Below are 11,634 nucleotides of genomic sequence, written 5' to 3'. Positions count from 1 at the left end.
GCGGGATTCAGCTCCCCACTTCAACCTCACAGACCCAGAGGAGCTGGGAATCCTCCTGGTTCAGTTCGGGTGTGCACAACAGAGTTACCAGCGCGTGAGCCCCTGCTCGGAGCCTTTGCCTTTATTCAGCGGGGACTCACGAGCTCACATACAGACATTTTGTGATGACCGAAGTGCTAGGGTTGGTCCAAGACATGTGCAAGTGTTTGCGAGGTCTGATGGAAAATCTCTGAGAATGCCCACCTCCTTCCTGAGCATCAGCTGAGGGCCAGAGGGAGAAGGAGGAGATCCTTGGCCACCCGCAGTGACCCCAGAGGTTTAGGGCACCTGAACGTGCCTTGTGCAATACGTTCCTGAGCTGATCAAAGCGAGGAGTGCCCCGGGTCTCTCTATCTCTCTCCAATGTACTCACTAAAGCTCCAGTCACTATAAAGCTAAGGCACACCCACACCCCTGCACTGAAGACTTTTATTTCTGAGCTCACATTTTCATGCCATTCGTGCCACTCTAGTGCCATGCCAGGTGCCTGGGTGCCAAACACAACTCCACTCAGTGGGCAAACACAGCACCGAACCTCCAGGAAAGCCAAGAGCTGGTGTGGGGCAGACACCCCAGGGCCTCCCAAAGGGATCCGGAGACCTGAGTGACAACACCATGACATAGATGCAGGATCCATGTCATCTCCACCCAGGGTGATGTGAGGCTGGGAGGCAGGTCATGCCAGGGTGTTCTCCCTTGCACCTGTGTTCACAGCCCTTGACTATTCTCTTGCTGAACTTCTGCTCATCTGCTTGATGCTGAGAAGAGGGAAGTTGATAAGAACAGGATCATAGAATCATTGAATGGTTTTGGTTGGAACAAAATCTCTAAAGATCATCTAGTTCCAAACCTCCTGTCATGTGCAGAGACACCCTCCACTAGACCAGGTTGCTCAAAGCCCCATCCAACCTGGCATTGAACAATTCCACGGATGGGGCATCCACAACTTCTCCGGGCAACCTCTGCCAGTGTCTCACCACCCTCACCAGATAAAATTTCTTCCTTATGTTCAATCTAAACCTACCCTCTTCCAGTTTAAAAGCCTCTTGTCCTATCACTACAGGCCCTGGTAAAAAGTCTCTCTTCATCTTCTCATAAGCCAGCTTTATATACAGTGTATGGCTGCAGTAAGGTCTCCTGTCGCAAATCCTGATCCAGACTCCTGCTGACTACACCAGTTTGTCACAGACGGGCAATTTAGACCAATTAAAGAACCACCGCCAGAAGTATCAGCAAAAGCGGTTTTACTGCACCTTAACAAAGTTGGATGGCAAGGATCACTCTATTCCTTGCTGCACAGAGGATATAACAATGATTCACAGCTACCAAAACAGAATCAAAGTCACCAATACAAAATCTTAGTGCACTCTTACACAAGGTTAAGCACGATATCAGTCACTTAGCAAAGATCTGCAGCGGGTAAGAGGTCTCAGCCTCGAGGAGTAACCTTGAGAGGTGTCCCAGCTCAAGGAGAGACCACCGCTGGGCAGCCAGCTGCTTAGCAGGGAGAGCTCAAAGAAGATACCCTTAGGCTGCCACATTTATGGAATAGAGTGGTTGGCTCACAGGCAAATTCCATGTGATGGGAAAGGTATGCATGAGACTCCTTGTACCCACAACTTTCTTTGTTCCTTGATAAATGAGTCTTGGAGGAACCACCTGTTACTCATGTCTTAATCGTGTGATGGGTGTTCCAGTTTCCAAGCCCATATACATCAATGCTCACCATGTCCCTCTGCTCCTGTTTTCAGAGACCAGACTGGAACTAGAGAAGTTGTTGGCCAGGTTACACCTGGGCCTTTACCTCCTTTGGACCTGAACCAAACTACTGCTGGTTTGGTCAGGGAGCCGAGTGGATCCGTCACAGGGACTCAGCTTCCTCCCATACCTGCCACAAACCCACAGGTGGTGGGAGGACTCTTGCCTCAGTTCACGTGTGTGTGCACAATACAGTCCTCCAAAGAGTGGAAGAAACCACATGTCCCTCCTGTCTTCGAGAAGGGCAAGAAGAAGGACCCAGGGAACTACCGGCCAGTCAGCCTCACCTCTCTCCCTGGGAAGGAGATAGAGCAGCTAATCCTGGAAACATTCTTCCAGGCACACTGTACTGGTTTGGGCTGGGATGGAGTTAATTTTCTTCACGGCAGCCCCCGTGGTGCTGTGTTTAGGATTTGTCACCAAAACAGAGTTGCCAACACACCGATGTTGTAGCTATTGCTGGACCATGTTTGCACAGCATCAAGGCCTTCTCTGTTCTCTCTCTTCCTCCCCAGCGAGTAAATTGTATTTGTGGATGAGGGAAGAGGAAGGGGATGTCATTCAGCAAGGCAAAGATTTACACTGTGTATTGGTGGTGGTGTCCAGGGTTTGGCAGCAGGGGGGATGCGGGGGTGTCCTCTGTGAGAAGACACCAGGGGCTGCCTCCCCATGCCAGACAGAGCTGGTTCCAGCAGGCTCCAAGCAGACCACCACTGCACAAAAACGAGCCCATCAGTGAAGCTGGTAGGACCTTTACAAAAGCATATTTAAGAAAGGACACAACTGCCAGAATGGGAGAGGAGTAAGGGAGAAAAAATGTGAGAAACAGCCCTGCAAGCACCAAGGTTGGTGAAGAGGGAGGGGGAAGAGGTGCTCCAGGCACAAGAGCAGATAGTTTCCTGCAGCCCATGGAGAATATCAGAGTAGAGCCGGTATTTCCCTGCAACCCATGGTGGGCAAAGTAAGCCCTGCAGTCCGTGGAGGACCCAACACTGAAGATGTTGGACAATTCCTGAAAGAATGCTGGATGGAGGACAGCCCATGCTGGAGCGGGTTTGTCTTGAAGGACTGTAGCCCATAGGAGGGATCCCATGGGAAAAGTCTTAGAGGGAAGGAGCAGCAGAGAGCAACTGTTATGGACTGACCACAACCCCCATTCCCCATCCCCCTGCGCTGCTCAGCGGGGAGGAGATAGAGGAGTTGGGCATGAAGGAGTGAGTGAAGTGGAGCCAGGGAGAAAAGAGTGGGAGGAGGCCTTCCCTGGGGAAGGAGGTAAGGTCTTCCACCAGCCCCACGCTTCTTCAACCCTCAGCCTTTGCAGTTGCACATGCCTGGTCTGCCCATTTACCTTCACCACTGTCCCGTTTGTACAAGGCCCACAGACATCTTGGCACGCCCAGTGTAAGCTGGCCTCCACCAAAGCTGGAGCCCACCTGGCCTTGGGGTCAGGGAGGAGCCAGGTCCCCTCTGCTCAGGGCTGGGCACAGCTTTCCCCTGGGAACCTCCCTGAGGAGCACTCCTCCTGGGTGCCAGCCTGTGGCCTGGCACGGGTGGCACAGGGACCAGGGCTGCTGGGGCAGGGCTGAAGTAGCTCAGCTGGGAGAGCGTTAGACTGAAGATCTAAAGGTCCCTGGTTCAACCCCGGGCTTCAGCAATCATTTTCTCCCTCAGATTCTTGCAGACCTGTCTGCCTTCCTCCAGCCTGCCCCAGCCCTGCTTGCTCCTTCACCTCTTGCCAGAGCACTGTCCCTGCTCTGTAGCTGCAGCCCTGCAGCTCAGAAGGAGCCTTCCTCCAGCACCACGAGTCCCCAGCCTCCCCCTGGGCAGGACTCTCCATTCAGTGCTCCTCTGGGGTGGTCTCCAGCTCTCCCTCCTTCCCTGCTCCACAGGGATCGAGGTCTCTCTGCTGCACAGTCTCTGCAAAGACTCTGTCTCTCTCCTCTTTGTCATTCTCCATGGTGCACAGACTGCTCCTCTCCTCACACCCCCCTTCACCTGGTTCTCAGTTCCCAGACCAGAGGCCACTGTCCCCCCCCACTCCCAGGCAGAGGCACTCCCTGGAGCTGAGGCCTGAATGGCAGCATCCTTCCTCTGGAGGTCTGTCGCAGCGAGACCTCTGATGTGCCCAGGACAGCTGACCAAGCCGTGCTGAGGATCACCCACTGCAGTGCATGGGCGTCGTGTGTAGTCACACGCTGTCCTGAGCAGAGTTTCTTGCCCCCCTTGACCCGCCTGCTGCAATGACTGATGAAACACCTCTGTGCTCCTCTCTGGGCATCAGCCCCAGGGCGATGGAAGCCTGCCCTTCACCCCACCTCCAGGGATGCTGGCAGGGAGGGGGGTGCAGGGGGAGGCTCGGTACCTGGATGAGGGGGTGAGAGATTTCTGTCCCCATGGCCCCCCACCGCACACCCTGGGGTGCCATCAGAGCCTGGGGACACCTCACCCCAGGGAGGGTGTTTCCCTCACCCTGTTGCTCTGCTCCTCCTGTGGAGCTGGGGACAGATGGGAGACAGATGGCTGTTGCCCTGGGTGGCAGAGGAGGCTCGGGGGTTTTCTCCTCTCCATCAAGCCCAGAGTGGGTCAGAGCGTGGGAGCAGCGCCTGCAGCAAGAGCCTCCTTCTGCCCCATTGCCCTGCCGAGATGTGGAAGGGGCAATGCTCTGCAGTGCACCCCTGTGCCAGGATCAGGCCCCTGTGGAGAGGCTGTCCTGACTTCCCCCATCTCAGGAGGCTTCAAATGCTGTTTTCTGCAGAGGGTCCCCGGGCACCCAGGGGACAACAGGGCTGTGCTTGTCATAGACATGTCACAGCAGCAGAGTGTCTGTCCTGCTGGCAGGCGTGAAGGGGATGTAGCTCAGCGGCAGAGCGCCCGCTTCGCATGTGGGAGGTCCTGGGTTCGATCCCCGGCATCTCCAAGGGTGCTTTTTCCCCCAGTGCCCAGCCTCAGGCGGGCACAGGCTGGAGCTGGAGCACTGGTCCTCTCCAGGCACTGTGGGCCTGCCCTGCCCACCCAGGGCCTGTCTGTGGGGTGAGGAGGGCTGTGTGCGCTGCCTCTGCTGAGCCACCTCCCAGGGGTGCTGGACCTGAGCTCAGGTGCAGATCCCATCCCAGCTGGGAAACACCCCCCTGTGCCAGCAGCTAGGGGTGTCTGAGCTGGACCAGCCTGGACAGGCCTGTGGGACTCCCAGCTGGTGGAATGGCATTTCTTACCCTGTCCCTGTCTCCAGGTCTCTTTCCCTCTGCCATCACCACTGCCTTGAGCAGAGGAACCCAGAGGTGCTGAGGTCAGGCACAGCCCTGCAGAGGTGGGACTGCTGGGGCTGCTACCCACCTCTTGTTCCTGGGGGTTTGGTGTCTCCGTCCAGCCCATGCTGGTGGGATCAGGGAGACACAGGCCTGTCCAAAGCCATGCACAGGCAGCAAGGGCCAGGAGATGGTGCCTCAGCTGTTCTCACACCAAAACCACCTGCAACCCAAATGGGACATGAGACATGGCCTTTTACTGCAGGGTGCTCAGTGCCCCCCAGGAACAGTGGGCCCAAATTCAGAGAAATAAGGTATAAAAGTGAAGTACAGAAGGGTGGTGGGGTGGGGATATCTTCTGAACACAGGATGTTTGGTGCCAGTATGGACACTGACCTGTGGACTCAAGCCGCCCCAGGTGGGGACCAGGGAGAAGAGCCCAGTGTCTGCCCCATGCCACCTCCCTGCCAGCTCTGCCCTCCCCCAGGGGTAATATTTCTCCCTTACTCTGGCACCTGGCAGAGCTTTGCCTCCTCCTCCTCCTCCTCCTCCTCAGGTAGATGAGCCACAGAGCCCAGGGGTGTGTGTGAGGGGGCAGCACACCTGAGCAGAAAGAGCCCATTTCAGGGCATTTTGGGGCCTGAACAGTCTGGGCCTGAGGGCTGGGTCTGTTCTCTGCAGCAATGCGGGATCATCACTGTACCCCAGATCTGTGCTTGCTCCTGCAGCAGCTCCCCAGGACCTACACAAGGGGCCTGATGGTGAGACCCCAACCCTCTGCACTGCTGCCCCATGCTGGGCAGAGCACAGCTGTGGAAATCCCTCAGGAGAGGAGAGTTATCAGGGAGAGACCCTCAAGGTCATCATCATGGGTGACACTCATGGGCAGAGCAAACACAGCTTCCATCCCTTGGGAAACTACAGCTGGGGGAGGCTCCAGCCCTGCATCTCACAAGGTCAGGGACTGCCAGCAGGAAAGCTCTAAGGATCAGGGCAGAGGGGTCTGTGACCCTGGGCTTCCCCCATATCCCTCAAGGTTACCCCAGGGGTGGAGGAGCTCCCAGCAAGGAGCTGCTGTGGGAGATGCTCTTGGTGACAGCTGCCTCCTCCCCTCTTCTGCTCTAGGGCCAGATCCTGCTGTTTGCAGTGCTACCCACCTGGGGCTGCTCCCCTGCAATGGACACCCAACACACCTTCTGGTCTGCAGCAGAGAAGCCCATCAGGGAAGAGCTTGAGGGGTCTGAAGACCCACTAGTGGGACCTGGGAGGGCAGTTTCGGTTTCAGGTTCCTGCCCAAGTGTCAAACCCTTCTCCCTACCCAGCTCCTGCGTGAGTCATTTCTCTGACCATGGGAGCTGGGGCAGGTGAAAGCCCCAGCCCAGGGAGAGGGACCCTGGCTCAGCTCCCAGCAGTGACGGCTTTAGGGGAGGGACACAAAATACCCTCTGCCATGGAAATGTGCCCAAATTAGCCGCCTCCCAGACAGGACCTTCTCCAGAGCAGGGGCTGGATGATGGCTTTGGGCAGCAGCCCATGTCTCCTGGGGATCCTTTCTCCCTCCCCTGGACTGTCCCTCCTCTGCCTCCCACAGCACTGAGGGAAAGGTCCCCCCATTGCTCCTGCTCTCATCCCCCCTGCACCTGCACACAGGTACTGCCCCGACACAAACCCTCACTGACACCCCTGGGAGGCAGCAGGAGGGCAGGGCTGGGGGCTGGAGCGCAGCAGGACGAGGGGGTCCCAGGGCTGCCGTGGGGCCTTACAGTCCCTGCCCAGGAAGGAGGCAGCTCTGGGGATCTACCAGCACTGCTCCAAGGTCTGTGAGGGCCCAAGGGAGCGGGAACAGCTCATGGAGACTGGGGACCTGGCAGAGCCAGGGAAGGGGCAATCCCAGCCCCGTGTGCCCCAGCAAGTGCCTCTGTACCCTGTGCCAGGACAGTGGGGAGCAGAGCTGCCTCCTAACCACTGTGGGAGGTGATCCATGGGACACAAGACCCCCTGGGGCTGGATGGGGTGTTCAGGGCACCGTGGCCACCTTAGGGCTCGTTTCTGTGGGGCCACAGCCCAGGGTTCACCCCAACACAGCAGCTCTGTCATGGCCTCTGTGCCACGGGACCAGTGTGGCCCAGGCAGGGCCTGGGGGAAAGAGCAGCTGGGGAACCCCTGGGTGAGGAGATGGGCGCTCCCTCTGGGGTGCATCACGGGACCTTGCAGGGAGCCATTTTTGCTGGAAACTGTGGCTGGCAGGATGGAAATGTCTCTGTCAGCAGGAATATTCCCCAGGGAACATGGGCTCTCGCAGCTCCACAGCCTGACCCTGAACCCACTGTCCCCAAGACGTGGCCCTTCCTCACCGCCATCTCCTTGTGCTCTGCTCCCCCCCATCAGCCTCAGGGAGACACCCCGACACCTGGGCAGGCAAGCACCAGCTCTGGGTCATACCCCCAAAGGCTTTTAATAAGAACAAATGTGGAGGCAGGGGGTAAACACAGGAGAATAAAACCAGAGGCAATGCCCGGCTGTTTCTGCTGCCCGTGGGTAAAGGCAGACGGTTCCCTGGTGCTCACGGCTCTCCCAGCTGCACAGACCTCTCCTCCCTCCTGGCTGCACCCAGCTGCATGGCAGGGACGGGCTGTCCTGGCCCAGGGCCCAGGGACTGTTGGGCACTGAGCTCTGGTGTCACAGCCTTTGTGTCCTCAGGGGGATGTGCCAGAGACACCTCGTCAGCATCGTCATAGCCTGTGCTCTCCGGGGACAGGGACCAGGCATCTCCCTCCGCTCCAGGGGCCCCAGCACTTCTCTGGCAGCGCAGCTTTGCCCCTGCAGGCAGCAAGGCAGCCCATTGCACGTTCGTCCCATGAGGTGCCCTCCTGGTCTCTACATCACCTTCCCCCCTTTTCCTCACCACTCCTGAGATGGTCAGATCCCTCTCCCACACCTGGTCTCCCCAAGGAAAACTCCCAGGGCAGGTTCCCCATCCCAGGATTTTGGGGTCTCAGTATGGCAGTGATTCATCCAGCAGCAGGGATGGCACCCCAGGAACCGGCAGCGCTATCTTTCCCTCTCACCTCCAGGTGCATCCCTGGGCCCTGCTCCCTCCTCTGGGGCCCTGGGCATTTCCCAGTCTCCCTGACCAGAGGCAGGATCCTCCCCAGGGTCAGAAACCTCCCTGGCATCATCATAGCCATCTGCTGGGTCACCTCTGGGCCCGACAGGGACGTCTGAAAGGAGAGGAGAGTTGGTGAGAATGAGAAGACACGTCCTGCAGAGCAGAGGATGGGAGGATGTGCAGGGACATGGGGCTCAGACACTGGTTTTGGCAGCACCACAGGAGACCCCTGCCTGTGTCCTCCCCAACTCTAACAATGCCATCACTGTCCATCCCAAGTCTGCAGGGAGGAGATCTCCACCCCTTCCTGCTCCCCGTTACCTGGTGCTGACCCCAGACCATCCTCCTCCTCACTGTCCCCGGGCTGGGGCTGCACCTTGGTCAGGGACCCCTCTGAATAGGAGCCTGGAGAGAGGCGATGCAGGTGTTATGGGAGTGCGCTCTGCTGACCCAGCTTGGGCTCAGTGCTGCTGGGGACAGGGGACCCACCGAGCCAGGGCTGCGTGGGGAGGAGGGCTCAGGACTCAGCCTGCTCCCCTGGGACAAACTCCATCTCACAGGGGCTCCCAGAGCTGCCCCGGGACAGCCCCTTCCCTCACCCCTCAGGTGTCCGGTGGGACGCAGGGACAGGCAGAGAGGGGCTGTCCCTGTCTGGGACGGGCAGAGCTGGTGGGGAGGAAGCTCCTCTCCCACGCCCACCACCTGGCTGCTCTCCCCACACACCCCACAGCCCCACAGCTGCAGGGACCATGGGCCAGGGGGCTGCAGGGAGGCAGCCTTGTCTGGGGGCCAGGGCAAAGAGCCCTGCAGATGTGCCCCCCATCAGGGACCCACACCCACCTGAGCCGCTGAACCTCGCCTGCTTCTCCCACGCCGGGCTGTAACCGATCTCCTCATACAGGGCCTCAGGGAAGGGCTCCCAAGCTCTCTCGGAGCCTGCGGACAGAGGCAGGGCTGGCTCAGGTATGGGCAGAGAGGCAATGGCATCCTGCTCTGCTCCACCAGCCCTCTGCCCCTGGGACAGCCCAGGGCTGGCCCCACAGCACAGCCCCACTGCGCTGTCCTGTCACCGCTGACACTTGCTCAGGAAGGGCAATGTCCCCATGGAGATGGTCAGGGGCAGCGACACCCTCACACCATCCCCTCAGAGATAGCCCTTGTGCCCCTCTGGGCCCTGGGCCAGGTCCCTGGTGCTGACCTTGGAGCAGCTCCTGCCTTTCCTCTGCCCCTGGAGCTGCCCCCTCCCTGCCCCATGGATCCATAGCACGGCCCCTGCCCTGCTGGGGGGTAGGTAAGGGTTGGAGGGAGGAACAGCCTGGGGGCCTGATGCCACAGGGATGGACCCTGCTGTCCCATGCTTCTCCCAGCATCTCCCCTGCCCCACAGCCCCCTCCAGAGCTGCCCAGAGCACTGCCAGTGGCAAATCCTCACCTGTCTCCCCTCTGCTCCCATCTCCCCCAGCCCAGCTCGGCCATTGCTCTCCTTGCCCCATCCCTAACTCCCCCCGAGTCTGGACTCTCTCTACCCCTTGCTGCTGGTGGATCACGGTCAGGCAGTCAATGGGGCAGCACATGGGAATACAAGCAGCACACACTCTGGTACCCCCAGCTCTGCCTGTACCCCTCACTGACATCCCACAGCACCCCTGGCCTTGCCAGGAGGCATCTTCCCCAGGGACCGTGGGGGAAGGACCCACCTCTGCGCCCAGCCCTAGCGCTCCACACTTGCCCGGCCAGGAGGGCCAGGAGCAGGCAGAGAAGGGCTCCCAGGATGATGCAGATGATGACGGGCAATGAGACTCTCCCGCTGCCCGTTGGACGGCCCCAGGTGGGATCTGCATGGGCAGGAACACAGAAATAGCAGCAGCAGGCCTGGGAGAGGTGGGGGGCTGGGACAACCCAGTCCTGACCCCCCCTTACACCGGGGGGGTAAGGGACCCCAGGGGAGGGAGTGATGGGGAAGCTCCCACCCTACCGGGTAATGACAGCCCTCCCAAACCCCTCCCCCACCGCTAACCCGGGGACACCTCTTGGGAGTTTCACACCCTGGCAAGGAGCCCCTTCCCTCCGGCTGTGGGTCACAGCCTGGCCCTGGGAAGACCCAGCGCTGACGGGGAGGACAGCTTACCTGCTCGGGGGGTTGGTGCTGCCGTCCTGGGTGCAGCTGCAGAGGAGGAGAAGGAGAGCAGGGCTGAGAGGCTGGGTGTGCAGGTACCAGGGAGCCTCCTCTCTGGCACGCCGTGTGTGTGTGCACGTGTGCGGACATCCCTGACACATCCCACCCAAAGTGTCCCTCCTGCAGGGCTGGTCAGGGTGGCCAGGAAGGAGCCCAGAGCCATGGGCAGGACAGTGCAGGCAGCCCGGGAGATGCCCCCGGGGGCTGCAGGGCCCTGCAGGCAGAGGCTGGAGGACATCCAGCCCCACAGAAGCTGCTGCCCACTTGGCACCAGGCTCCCAGGCGCTGCACAGACAGCCTTGCTCTCAGGAGCTCTACAGCCATGCTGGGACCCAGCGGGGAAAATGCCTACCCCAGCTCCTTGCCAATATCCCCATGAGGGGTCCCAGCCCTGCCCCTCACCCGAGCAGTTCACGGCAGCGTCCTCCTTATGCCGGCAGGCACCGCTGTCCCCAGGCTGGGCCCAGCAGTCCTGCAGAGACGGCTCTGTCCCCCGGCACTCCACCTTCTCCAGCCAGATGGGGCCCGTCCCCTCCCCAAAGGCAGCCTCGCCCAGGGCAGACACTGCGGGGCCACAGCCCAGCTGCCTGCATGCCACCTCGGCATCCTGCATGTCCCACGAGTCGTCGCACACCGTCCCCCAGGAGCCACGGTGCCACACCTCCACTCTGCCCGAGCACCCCTTCTCGCCTCCCACGGCACGAATCTTCTCCCTGTCTGGAGAAGGCATAGACCTCTCAGGGCACGGCACAGCAGGCAGAGCCCTGCCAGCTGAGACAGGCACGCAGAGGAGCAGCTACCTGTGCAGCTCGTGGAGTTTGGGCACGTGGCCCCCAGGGCCGGGGGTGTTTCTGGCTGTCTCCCTGGAGAAGGAAATGCAGCGGTGAAGGGGCTGCTGCAGGGGGGTCATGTGGCAGACAGCGGGGCTGAGTTCTGCTCGCGCATCCCTGTGCCACCTCGTTCACGGACGCAGCTGAACCCCGGTCACTCAGGGGACACACACGGCACACGGTGGGGGACCCTGACTGCTCAGCCCCAAAGGGAGCCTGGTTCACAGAGCAGCAGGAGGAGGAGCTCCTTGGAGCCCTGACAGGTCCCTTCCGAGACCTTGCCTGGAGACACCTCTGCCTCCCCCAGGCACTGCTGGGAGCCTGGCTGGCAACTGCTGGTGAATGTGTGGGGCTCTGAGAGCTGAAGTCCCCTTTGTGCCACCACCAGCAGCAGCAGCAGCAGGAGGGTCTGGCATGGGAAGGAAAAGCCCCTGTGGGCTCTGCCTCTGCGTTTGACAATGCCCAGCAGGGAGCAGGA

At 60.0% G+C, this 11,634-nt stretch overlaps 2 non-coding genes across 2 annotated transcripts; both read left to right on the top strand.

Moving 5' to 3' along the window:
- The first annotated feature begins 3,378 nt into the window (after positions 1 to 3,378).
- Positions 3,379 to 3,451, top strand: TRNAF-GAA (transfer RNA phenylalanine (anticodon GAA)). Its single transcript has one exon. It is a non-coding gene; the product is annotated as a tRNA-Phe (tRNA).
- A 1,191-nt stretch (positions 3,452 to 4,642) lies between these two features.
- On the top strand, positions 4,643 to 4,714 carry TRNAA-CGC (transfer RNA alanine (anticodon CGC)). Its single transcript has one exon. It is a non-coding gene; the product is annotated as a tRNA-Ala (tRNA).
- Positions 4,715 to 11,634: the final 6,920 nt, after the last annotated feature.

Source organism: Grus americana, chromosome 27 (assembly GCF_028858705.1).
Source record: "Grus americana isolate bGruAme1 chromosome 27, bGruAme1.mat, whole genome shotgun sequence".
NCBI classification, from domain to species: Eukaryota; Metazoa; Chordata; class Aves; order Gruiformes; family Gruidae; genus Grus; species Grus americana.
Note: the sequence above shows the minus strand (reverse complement) of the source record. Positions and strands in the feature narration are given on the sequence as shown.